This window comes from Phasianus colchicus, chromosome 4 (assembly GCF_987193195.1).
Source record: "Phasianus colchicus chromosome 4, bPhaCol1.hap1.1, whole genome shotgun sequence".
Lineage (NCBI taxonomy): Eukaryota > Metazoa > Chordata > Aves > Galliformes > Phasianidae > Phasianus > Phasianus colchicus.
This window is the reverse complement of record NC_143439.1, coordinates 68,460,340-68,473,256: the sequence shown is the minus strand read 5'-3', so window position 1 is coordinate 68,473,256 and position 12,917 is coordinate 68,460,340. Positions and strand designations below refer to the sequence as shown.

Below are 12,917 nucleotides of genomic sequence, written 5' to 3'. Positions count from 1 at the left end.
GTAGGGTTAAATGGTCCTTTTCTTTTTGTGTTTGCTAGTATCTCAGTGCAGCAGTAGAGAGAACAAGAGAAAGAATAAACATGGAAATAAATATTTTATTTGTTTCCTATTAATTTCCTTCTGCGCATACCTTCACAGACTGCAAATGACAATGCTGCATACTGAAATTATTCAAATGTGCCACAGGAAGATGAACAGAGGGTCTTCTGAGCAAGACAATTTCACCAATCAACTCTTCTTTGAGAAAAAAATTCCAATTTTGCAAAGTGTTTTGGCTGCAGTGATGTCTACTCTCCTTAACTTTAATTACTGCAGATGACATTGATCGTATTTACTAATGTCCCTACTTCCAAAAATTGTTCTAAAAGCTAGTTACTCTCTTCTGGAAACAAAAAGTAGCTCTGAGTTGCTATTTATATTGTCCTTGCATAGTATACCTACACTGAATGGTATTGTTTAGCCCTTCTTCCATTGCACTGTTAACTATGGAGAATAAGGGCAACACAAAATGCAGATAAGCAGAAAATAATAAGCAGAATATACAGGGCAAAATGAATGCAGGTGATAAGTTACAGGATATACAACAGACTTGTAACAGACACTCCACATCTGTCTATTCTTTTTTCATTCCCAGAAGGTTGATTCCTGCAACATGCTCTTAACAATTCATAAGAGTAGTAATGTGTTTCCTTTAGAAAAGGACTGAATCCAAAGTGTTAAGTAAGAAAAAAATCACAGTATGCATAAATCTAATGTGATTAATTATATTTGCCATTAAACACGTTTCCCTTATTTCTGTTCTGAACATGTCTACCTTCAGCTTCCAGCCACGGCACCTCATTACAGTTTTGTCTGCTAGATCAAAGTGGTTTCTCCTCTCAGAAATCTTTTTGTGTTAATACCGATCATCCATAATTCTATAAGTTGAATTTGGATGTTAGTGAAGTTGATTGGACTTTTTCAAAACTTTCTTGACTCTCAAGCTAAATTAGCATAAAATTGAAATACCTGATGTATTTCATATTGCTTTATTTTATTCTTTGCATTTCTTTGGCAACCTGAAGGACTACTGAAAAGTTTGGGGGGTTGTGAGTGTCCTTGTCAGGATAGTTACTATTCTAATATATTTTTCAAGATCTGGGAGACCCGGGAGGTTATATTTTTCTGTTGCCATTGCCAATGATCTTGTCATGGAATAATGTATAAAATTATCCTTTTTCAGCCTGAAGTGGTATTACACTCTGAGTAAGGGATGCGCTTCCAAAAAAAAGGCAAAAAAAAAAAAAAAAAAAAAAAGCAAAAAAAGCCAATCTCTGAGACTCTGTATTTAACAGGATATGGAACTTAAACTTAAATCACATTATATATAAGCAGTGACATTTAGCATTTAGACAGTCGGGATAATTTTAATTTTAAGGTAGTGCTTTTATGCAACCTCAGACTGACCTACTTCTTTTTGTTGTCATTTCTTTAACAAAAACTTGCTAACACGTTCTTGCCCTTGCAGAATTGCTGTACTGACAGAGGAAATTTAACTCCATGCATGATTAATGACTCAGGGAGGGCTCTATCAAACATGCAACATGCACTGGGATGCTTGATGCATATGACAGCCCCAGAGTGATTGTTCTTCGGAGGAATGGAAAGCAGAGGTGACAAAATTATGATTGGGTGCATCCTGTTGCATCAATAAAATGGCACATGACAACAAATGGGACTCCTGACCTCATCTCTTACAGTGGTAAGTCCATATCATTTGTATAAACAAGTTATTTAGGTGTTTAGGCAGTTTCCTTTCCTGCACGTTGTGGTTGATTAATAAGGCCTTTTACACAACAGCTATCAGAGAACAGTTGAGAAGGGAGAGAATCAAAGCATAGCCTTGGAGATGAAGCAATTCACTGGAAAATTTGATTCTACACAGAGGTTTTTGTTACAGACCTTTAGTTCCAAATTGGGCAAATGACATATTTGTTAATGGTTCTTATGAACAATGTAATGCATGTGACTTTGGCTTTATGTACTGTGTATAAATGTAAAAATGCCCACATTACAAATGCTATCTCCATTCTTTTTAGAGCAGACTTCTGTTATGATATCAAATATCATCTTAATATTCAAGAAGACATGTTTATTATCTAAATACAGGTATTTGTTCACTTAGTAGACATACAATACATAGCTTTCATCAGACTTTATAATATATAGTTCTCTTTTTTCTGAATCTTATTTTGGAATTTGAAAACAAAGGAGAGAACAGTTTCAGTTAGGACCATAAAGCTTATCTAAAATATAAAGCCGTGTATATTCTTTAAAAAAAAAAAAAAAAAAAAAAAGTAGATAATGAGGATTTACTATAAATACAATATTTTAATGAAGATTTAAATCACTGTTTTTTTGTTTGTTTGTTTTTTGCTTGTTTGTTTGTTTTTCCAAAAAAGGAAATTTTCTCCATGTCGTTAAATTACTGACAATGAGTTTTCAAAGGTCATTCCAGGTATCCCAGTATTTCAAGTTATCATTGTTTCCTGAACTAATGCAGGGGAATTATATAGCTGCCTGGTTTCTAAACTATTTTCATTATGCAAGGAGCTAATATTTTTTAATCAATTTAATATTTCTGATTTTGTCTACATAAATTGAGCATTAATGAGGTAGCTTACAGTCTTTTGTTTTGCCATTTTCTTTGTTCTTTGATTTCAGGAAGTCTAGTTAACTTTCTTTGTCTTTCTCATTGTTTCTTTGTCACCTTTGACAACTGCTGAACGAAACAATAAAGTGTGTTTTTAAACTTCAGATCCAGCAACAGAGAGACAGATCTTAGAAATGTCAGGAATGTCAGGCCACAAAGATGATGAGTTTCCCTTATGAGGAAAGGCTGAGAGCCCTGGGACTCTTCAGTTCTAGAGGAGAGAAGGCTGAGACGGGATCTTATCACTGTATATAAATATCTAAAGGGTGGGGGTCAAATAGATAGGGCCAGGCTCATTTTGGTGGTATCCAGCATCAGGACGAGGGCCAACGGGCACAAAGCGCAATAGAGGAAGTTCCATACAAACATGGGGAAGAACTTCTTTACTGTGCTGGTGGTGGAGTCTTCTCCCCCAGAGAGATTCAGAGCTTTCCTGTGCAACCTGTAGGAAACCTGCTTTGGAAGGCAGTTGGACTAAAGGATCTCCAGAGGTCTCTTCCTAATCCAAGGGTTCTGTGATTCTGTGATCATTTGTTTGGTACAGTTCTTTGCTTTTCCTGGTAGTAAGGATTCCGCACTTCTTTCAGCTAAATCATGATAGAATCAAAATAATATGATTATTTGTCTGACAAATATTAATTTGCACAGTCAATATTCTTTGCACTGTTGGAGTCACAGGTCAGTCCTGTGGTTCCTGACTTGCACAGCCATAAGAACAGGAGGGCCACTGCTTTCTTTGAATTGACATTGTTCTTTCTAATTTTCTTCTCATCATGGAACTGCTTCATATCTGATACTGGTGATACAGGTAAAGAGGAGCTCAGAACAAAATCTAGATGGAAGCACAGCTTGACTTCACAATGAAAACTATGACTGGATCTGAAACCAGAAGCCTATATTCACTTTAAGCCATAATCTCAGTTGTGTTTAGTAGCTATCCTTTTACAGTCTGAGTGAATGTCTGAATGCTACAGGCAGCAGCATAGATGAGTATAACAGCACCCAGACATTTCAACTAATATATCAAATAATATTTCTGATACAATATTTCTGTAATTTTTGTTGACAAATGTTGTCTTCTTTGTGGTCAGTATCATAATGTCTCCCTCACAAAAACACTAGCTGTCTAAGCAGATATCTAAGAAATATAATTTCACTATATGGATTTCGTTTAGTGAGTTATTACTAACTCATTAAAACTACAGGTAAATGAGAGATAGCTATCAATCCTACCCTACGAGAAATTGAATGTACATTAGAGTGTTCTTGCTTTTCTCAAAGCCAGAGAGCAGTAAGTTTATAGTAAAGTCATAAACATTTTTTGGTGACATCGTGTGTTTTGGTACAGCAGAGCTTTCTGCTGTACTGGTACCACTTGGATAGCTAAAAATATACAGGATTTTGTATTATTATTATTTTTCCTGATGGAGAAAAACTAGAATTTGTTCAAAATTCTATGGTGAAATGTCAGCTGCCAAGCGCCCTCACAGGTTGCTGCTCATTGGTATAGAGTTCCTTCTTAGTGAAATCATTCCTAAAGATGGGGTGAAATGTCGTTTCTGTGCTGAGATACATGACTGCATGTTTCCTGCCCTGGGTAACTTGCAGCTCTTTCTCTGCTGTGGAGGAATGATTGATGCATGTTTAAGTGTGAAGTGTCATAACCATATAATCTTAAACCTCAAAAGTCAAGTGATAAAACTTGTGTCTTCATTATGACCCTGTATTTCTGGCAATTTCCTCTTGCTGAACCTTCATGTCTCTCAGAGATGACGACATGTAGGGTCATGACCACCAAGTGCAATGATTACATTTTCTTTCTGATCTATTTCTGCATTTGATTTCATCAACCTGATAACAAAAGGAAGAAGTAAAGCAATTTTTATTATACACCAGCAAGATTCAGGGTAAGGCAAGCAACTCTATTTCTAATCCATTCCTACTCCCCTACATGTTACATCCTGCATTACAGAGCTCATTTGACTGGAGTCACATGGAAGAGCACAATCATGCACTTTGGAAATTAGCCACAGCAGTAGAAGGGAAGAAGAGACTTAATGATGAGGAGAAATAAAAAATAAAATAAACTCAGATGGAGAAATGAAGTGAGAATTGTGGTAATTTAAAACCCAAGTGAGCAGATAGTTGAGAATCACACAATGTATTTTTCATGGTGACTAAGAGGCTTATGTTATGATGGCAGTTTTGTCATAGCTATGCCAAAGAAGACATGAAGTGGTGTTCCTCAAATATGCAGAAAATAAAAAGCATTTCCCTAATCTTTGGTCTGTCTGGATATACACATTAGGGATTTACAGTATTTATTCATAGTCCAGTGTTGCTCACAGACTACAGGCATCATGACAATCCCTGAGACTAACTCAGTAAAGAGAGAAAATAATTTTATCTGTCTTCTTAAATGATAGGACAAGAGTAGTGTGTTTAAATTATAGGAAGGAAGATTCAGGTTAAATATTAAGAGCCAAAAGATTGTCAATACTGAAACACACAGAGATATATTGACTAGGTAGGCTTTGGAGTTGCCAATGTGGAAGATCATTAGGAACAGCTTATACAAACACCTTTTGGAAACGACATGAATAACAGATCCTGCTTAAAATCAGGCAGGAAAACTGTGATTTTTGGTCAACCAGCCATATAGTAGTGTTTTTCTGGGTGATCTGGGACAAAATATGGAAACACCTGAGAAAGAAAAAGAGAAAAAGGAAGGAAATTTTTTTTTCAAAAAAGGACAGAAAATCAATATAATTTATTGGCAATCCCTTTCCTTCCCTGTGTCTTGTATTTATCCTCTCCAGCGAGCCAAACTCTCTCACAGTCCAGGACTTCTTCACCAGTCCATCTCCTTGAAGAGCCTCCCTGCCATGGTGCCAATTGAGGAGGACACTGAAGGAGATTTTCATAACTTTTAAGCACTTCCTTTAAGGAAAACAGACAATCCATACAACTAAGAGGCTTCTAGCAATCATCTCCCACCACCACGATTTTCAGACAATTCTACTTTTCTTAAATTAGAGGTATGTCTTTTTTTTTTTCCTTTACTTTCTGTTCAGTTATATAGTCCCTGTATCATGCTTTTATTTAATAATCATTTTCTTTTAGCACTATATCTTCACTTTTGTGAGGATATCTCTTTTTAAGGTAGTTTTTGCATCTTGGTTATTACACTTATTCTTATAAGCAATTCTTATTTATTCTGTCTTACAGTATTCATGTAGTGGCTTCTCTCTCATGATTTAAAAAAAGTGGGATATAGGAGCTCAATTTAGGTATTTTCCAGGGTATTAAAACCTGTGATCTGTAGTATATGGTGTGATCACTAATTTGGGTAGGTTTATGTTAGAGAAGTAGCTGAAATAATTATATATATATATGTATAAATATATATATGAATATATATAGACAAGTTTTAGCTATTGGTTAATGCACCACTATGAAAGCAAGTACTTAAAAATGACTGCTGTTAGTGTAGTTCTACATTTGCCAACTCAACATCCATATGTCCCTGAAATCTCTCCTCATGTGAGCATGTTCTGTGTCTGAGATGATATTCAGCCATATCGTCAGCCTTCACAGCTTTCAAATTGCTCTCTTGGCAGAATTGCTGGACTGCTGCACTATTTCTGCATTGCATGTTTTCAAAGGGAAAAAGACTGGAGCAATGAATTGGTAGTTCTAGATTCTCAAACCATTTCTACCTCATTCTTTTACATCATAGAATAGCTTGGGTTGCAATGGACCTTAAATATTGCCCACTTCCAACACCCTGTAATGAGCTGGTTGTGCCTCACCAGATCAGGCTGCCCAGGTCCCCATCCAACCTGGCCTTGAATACCTTCAGGGAAGGGGCACCAACAGTTACTCTGGGCAGCAGTGCCAGGGCACTCTCTGAGTAAGTAATTTCTTCCTAACATCTAACATAAATCTCCCTTTTTTAGTCTAAAGCCATTTCCTCTTGTCCTGTCACTGTCTGCTCATGTAAAGACAATTTTCAGTGGCTTCAGGAAGGATTTGATTTTTGGTTTCTACATTTATGCAACAACATATGCTGATGCCCAGTACTCTAACTTGCTGTTAGGTAAGCAGGAAGATGGAGATAATTTCATGTAAGTTGTTTTTTATTGAAATTCACTCTGTTCACTGGGTGTATGAATGGAGGAGAAATGTAAGCTTCCATCCAAAATGTTAAAAAAATATATTTTCTCCAAAGAGAAAAATTGAGGGTTTCTACCTTTATTGATCCAGGTTTACTGCAATGGTTAGAAATAGTGCAGAAACTTTACAAAACACTCTGTTCACAAATTGGCTGAGTGTAGGTATGTTTGAGTGTATGGTATATCATCATATCATACACTCTTTTACTGCATCTCTTTAAGGGCAGGACCTATCTATATGTCAGAGGCATAAAAAAGACGTGTACTTTGATCACTCTCCAACTAATATGGTAGTACAGCAATACTCATAGGGGGAATATTGACTTGGTACTTACTGGTATTCAGCCCTTCAATCACTACTTGTATGACTGATAAGGGAACAATACCTGTGGGCTGTATTGCAAAGAAATGGAATGCTTGACTGCACATCACTGAATGTATGAACTCAATGCACTGAGTCTGGAGATTTTATCACTAATTCTGAACGACAACAATCTACAGAAAGAGTTCAGGCTTGAATGTTCAGGGCAGCTCCCTGATCTGTTTGTAAAATCATATAGGATTATTTGAGGATATTTGTTTATTTGTTTTCCTTCTACTTGTCTTAACAGCCAGCAAATCTGTCCTGATTGCATTCTGCCTGTGAAGTTATTCTTCCCTACGAATGCTTTCTGTCTGACTACTTGCAGATTTTTTGTGAACAATTCATCAAGGAAAAAATGTCAAATGAATGTGACTTTGTGGCTGAAGTTGTGTGAAAGTCAGCAGGTATTGTTCAATGGGATGTCTGCATGAGCTGTGTTTTGGGTTTGGGTTTGGCTTGTATACATTGAAGCCTCCTGAGCTACAGGTGCAAACAAATAATCAAAACCCACTCCAGACCTCCCTGTTTATTCTGGCTTCAAGCTGAAATCACAGAAAACACTCAACTTGTGAGAATAAAAAAGCATGACTCACCCCTAACTTTCTTCCAGCTTTATGCCATTTCTAACTCTACTGATTTCAGCATCGGCCTGTTTTTAGAGAATTTAAACTGACATAAACTTAAAATGATACAACATTGAATCAAGTCCCTCAGGCTTAAAAGACATGTATTATAATGATATCTGTTCACTGACCTTTGTGAAATGAATATGGAAATTTCAGTTCACTTCCTATTTGCAGATCAGTCAGCACTGAAACCACCACCATTAATACCTCTCTTCTCTGCAGTACAAGAGCTCTGTGGAAATAGACTTTTACTTCATTAGAACAAGGATAAGGGACACTCTCATGTATCTTAGGATAAGAGGTCATTTCTGGGGTCATCAAACTGCATACTGCATCCATATCACACACACACACACCAAAATCTCTTTCATGCACTGAAAACCTCTCTCTTGAAGAGGTGTTTTGGCATGACAGCAATCCTCTTCAGCTACCAGACTGACTAATGAAATAGCTTCTGCCAAAGCTTAGTGAATGACTTTGTTTTGGGCTTTTCAGCCCTTTCACATGCAATATTAAAATATTCCATGTTTATGTAAGGCAACAGTATTTCACAATTTGCAGGATAACCTTGCCTCTAGAGCTGCTCATGTAGGCATGCCAGATCTTCTCTTATATTAATCACTGTGATCAGCAGTCCAATACTTCTAGATATAAAGCCCCTATGTGAAATCATACAATGAATTACACTAATTTAAATGGATTATTTTAATTAGAATTGATTACTGATGACTTTAAAACCAAACTCTTTCCATAAAAATGATTGGAAGAATAGTAATTCTAAAAGAAGTAGTAAGAAAACGACAAATTCCTTCATGAACCATATTTCCAGCAGTTGCAATGTCTGAGCCAACACAAAGCACTGAAAAATAAAAAAACCCAGATGTAGTTTTCACATTTTATGAAAAATCTATCTGATCTCTCAGAAACTTGATGGAAATCAAATTGCTTCATTTCTCCTTCCTATGCAAAAGCAGATGAAAACATGTTTTAGCTGGATTTTTTCCAAACCTTTTCAAAGATTACCTGCTTTGATAAATACTTGGAAGTTTACTGATGAAAGGCACACTGGGGAGTAGCTGAATATTATTATAAACACACCAGAGAGGAGATCTGAAAATTTTTTATTATTGTTTCCTGATTTATGGTGAAAAACTTGATAGATTTCTATTTTCATCAATCTGCTATCACTTGAAAATGTCAAATCTCTGTTAATAGCGACAATAGTTAATAATGTGCAGTTTAGTCATTCTCTTGCCTAGGTATTTTTCTTGGCAAACCATAGAGAAGCTTGATTACATAGACTATCTCTAGCCCATGAAAATTGTTGCCTTTTTCCCTTGACTTACACATAAAGCTCTATTCAAAAACCATCTAAACCCAACAATTTGTGAGACAGACTGACAGAGCTTTAGGAGAGTGTTCATCATAATTCAGCAGTTGTTCCAGAAGTCATTTCCAAAAACTTAATTTTGTTGGCCTTAAAGACATTTGCACTCTAAAACTTAAATATTAGCTACGTATCTCTGCTATCCAGGGGAAAAAGAAAGCACAGTATATCTTTTCTGTAATAATCTTTCTTTTTATGTAATGAAAATGTACCTAACTGCAATTTACTTGAGTAGATTGGGATTATTTACTCAAAAAGAGATTGTGGATAAGAAATATATATTAAGTTTCTTGTCTAAAATCATATTATCAATAGAGAATAAAAAAATCATCTATATAATAGATATATGTGTATATATATATATTCAATCACAAGATATATATGTACAAATGTACATATATGAATACATGTATGTGTATGTATTTAGATACAGCTGTTTCACAAAACTAGCCTTTATTCTGACAAGTACAAAGATAATTCTTTTATAACAGTTTTGGAAAATCCATATTATGCTGTAATAATGCAAGTAAAGCACCTTTCAGATTCACATAGTTTACACAAGGATTTGTTTTCCCTTGAAGATATTCATTCACTGGGCATTGAGACTTCAGAAAACTTTTTGTTGAGAAACTGTATAACCTCAAAATTCCAAATTTTCTTCACTACAGTTATTTTCTAACTCTTCTCTGTGTGATTTTTCTTTTAAAATTACCAAGACTGAGTCTTACATGAGACATTTTTGAAATGGATTCAAGAGGTATCAGATCCATATATTCTTAATTTTGCTGTTATTTTTTGCAAATAGGTGTTTTTTTTTTTTTTCTTCAGAAATCTCACATGTTCTGCAGATAGTAGAATTTATTTAATATAAATTAAAATTGTATAAGCTACATATTTCTGCCTTTACAGTAGCTAATGAGTTTTTAGTCTTGAAGAGAACAATGAATTGATAGAATAATTGCTACCTTAATGCTGTAAATAAATATTAAGACAAATAAGCCTGCATTTTAGGAAATGCTAGATTTATGCCACTTGGTAATTGAAAGAGAATCTAAGTCTAAATCTTCTCTTCCAGTTTAAAGCTTAGGGAACAGTAGGAGTAATTAAATATTGACTAAGTATAAGATGGAAAGAGTATATGTAGTTGCAAAACTTGAATTATTGAAGGAAATTCTTTCTTCAGTAAATGTTCATTGAAATTTCTTTCCATACAGAAAATGAGACAGTATAAACAAGTGGGATAGGACCTACCTAGTTTCTAAAATGAAAAAGATGGAGCTCATTTTTTAATGTAAAATTAATAGATAGCCTGGATAGTAAGGCATGAGACTCGACTCTGAGACTCACAAAATAATGTCTTTTGGAAGATATCTTTCATCTGCCTGGATATGGCTTCGAAGTTGGTTTTTATTCAAGAATGATTTTCTCCTTTACAAATGTCTAGCTTTCTTGGCTGACATATAGTGAATCAATAAAACATTTTGTCAAATTTAAAATTGAAATTTCCTAAGACTGAGGTTTGCAACTGCAAACTTTTGGAGGCTTTCTTCACGGGATGGAGAAGGCCTGAGAGAATATATCTAATTAATCCTGACTAATGGATTATGCAAAGACCCTTAAGTCCATGTAACTTCCACCTACTCAAACCAGCACACAAATTAATATTGCTCAACCATCATATCAGTGTGTATATATATATACACACACAGCTTACTGAAGTAGCACTACTTCATTGTGGGTGATGCATTTTCAGAGTCCATGTTCAGTTTTCCTGATATTAGGTAGAATTTAAAAATATCTAGAAAGAAGATTAACAGTTTTATTGAATTTTTTTCCTATATCCACATGTGCCTATCTATTATAGACACAGCACATGGCTGCATGTTCTGCGATCTCTTCTCTCCAGTGATCTTCCATAGGGAGCTCTGAATATTACCTCAGACTAAGTTTTTGGGAAAATGAGGCTAGGCTTCAGTGTGCTTATTTTTACAGATTTAATTGGTAATTCTGTGTTTTTGTACAGTGTTTCAGAATTCCAAAGAAAATTAGTTGTTCACAGTTTTATGGATGGGCCGTTGAGGTTTAGAAAGCCACAATTCCCATTCTGCCAGAGATTCATTGTGTGACAACTGAAAATACAATTAATTTCTGACACTGAGAGGAATAAAACCTGTATATTACTCTTGGTTGAGTTATATCTTTTTAAAATAGATGAATGGAATTGTGTTTGTTCAAGATTTAACACCATGGATTACAAATCCCCACATCCTTAAAGCATCATCATGGTGCTACCAATGAACTGCATGTTCAAGTTCACTCTAGTGTTGTGTCACAAGTTGTCACTTTTGAGTTGGTCTTTTGAGACCAACTTGGAGATATCCAAAGTAGTTTTACTTTGTCACTTTTCTCAGAATTAAATCCCAATTCAATCCCAGAATATTAAACAGCCAACTTCTACAAATCTCCATAAATTTCCTCTTTCAATCTGTCTATAGTTCACTCTGATTGTTTTGCACTTAAAGGGAGCATGTGAGAAGATCTTAGGGAGCAACCATCTCTAACAGCAGGCTTGAATAATGGCACGATGAAAAGAAAAATATTTCAGAGTGATTATATATCAGAAGGAAATGCATGTAGAAGGAGCACATCTGACTGCTGGCAACACACAAGTTATGTCACCCACCCAGTGCACTAAAAAGTTGTCACAGTGCTTGTCTTCTCTTGCATTCACTTTTTCTCAGCCTCAGGTCAGGACTGGCATTTGAAATAGTTGCAAAAACTTTGTCCTTTTATTTTCCTCATCAGCTGAATCAGATGTACAGCCACTAACCAGATTAGAGAAACATATATCCTGTTTCAAACATTAATAATCTCTGAAGACAGGAGTATTTCATAGACTTTGTCACATGCATCCTAAGTCTTTGAAGTCTTTGCAGATTTCTTACACTTTTAGTTGTTGGTGTTCTAATTAATAATCCTTTCTTCTACGCCTCCCCTTGTCCCCCCCCCAAAAAAAAAGAAAACAAAATCCATTCACTATAAGTGGGCTAAGTGCTATTTATCTAAAAGCCTCTGGCAGCTAAAGGCTAGATTAATCTTCCAGCCCAAATCAAATCATGTCAAATCAAATCAGTTTCCTTGTATAATCTGATTTCTGAGGGAAAGTCAGCTTCTTTCCCTTTATATGACCTATGATAACAACGTGAAGAGGGAAACTTGGCGTCTCTGTGTGATGCAGATTCTGAAATGGTCGAAATCATGACAGATTCTTTTTTTTCCTAAAACAATTTCAGTCAGCTGAAGATAAAGCTGAACTCTTTAATCCATTTCATAAAACATAAATTTGGAAAGGAAGAAGACAAAAAATTATCTTCCTGTTTTATTGCTTTTTCTTATGGTAAGGTTTGTAGCTGCCCTGCATGATTTTAAGAATGGCAGTGTCATACGTCTCTAAATATATAATCTTGTATTTAGTTTCTATACTGTTTTATAGCTTTCATTTCATAAACTTTATGCATAAGAGAACCCATGCAAATCTTCATTTATAAATGGAAAATCAGTAAGAAGCCTGTGGAAATTACAATAAACAACAAATTTGCCTGTAGATATATATTGACTTTATGGCATGATTAAATTATATAAATCACCTTTCTATCTTTCATGCTTTTGAATC

General features: G+C 35.2%; 1 long non-coding RNA gene across 2 annotated transcripts in view; it reads right to left on the bottom strand.

Annotated features, from left to right (window-relative positions):
- Window positions 1–4,416: 4,416 nt before the first annotated feature.
- Window positions 4,417–12,917, bottom strand: part of LOC149918325 (uncharacterized) — a 33,954-nt gene continuing 25,453 nt past the window's right edge. Inside the window, exons 2-3 of one of the 2 annotated variants that reach the window (XR_016466547.1) lie at window positions 7,986–8,089; window positions 4,417–4,543 (exon numbers count right to left, since the gene is read on the bottom strand). This is a non-coding gene — a long non-coding RNA (uncharacterized LOC149918325). Of the gene's footprint in view, window positions 4,544–5,473; window positions 5,600–7,985; window positions 8,090–12,917 lie in introns of those variants that run through there. The other variant, XR_016466546.1, reaches the window with a different exon arrangement.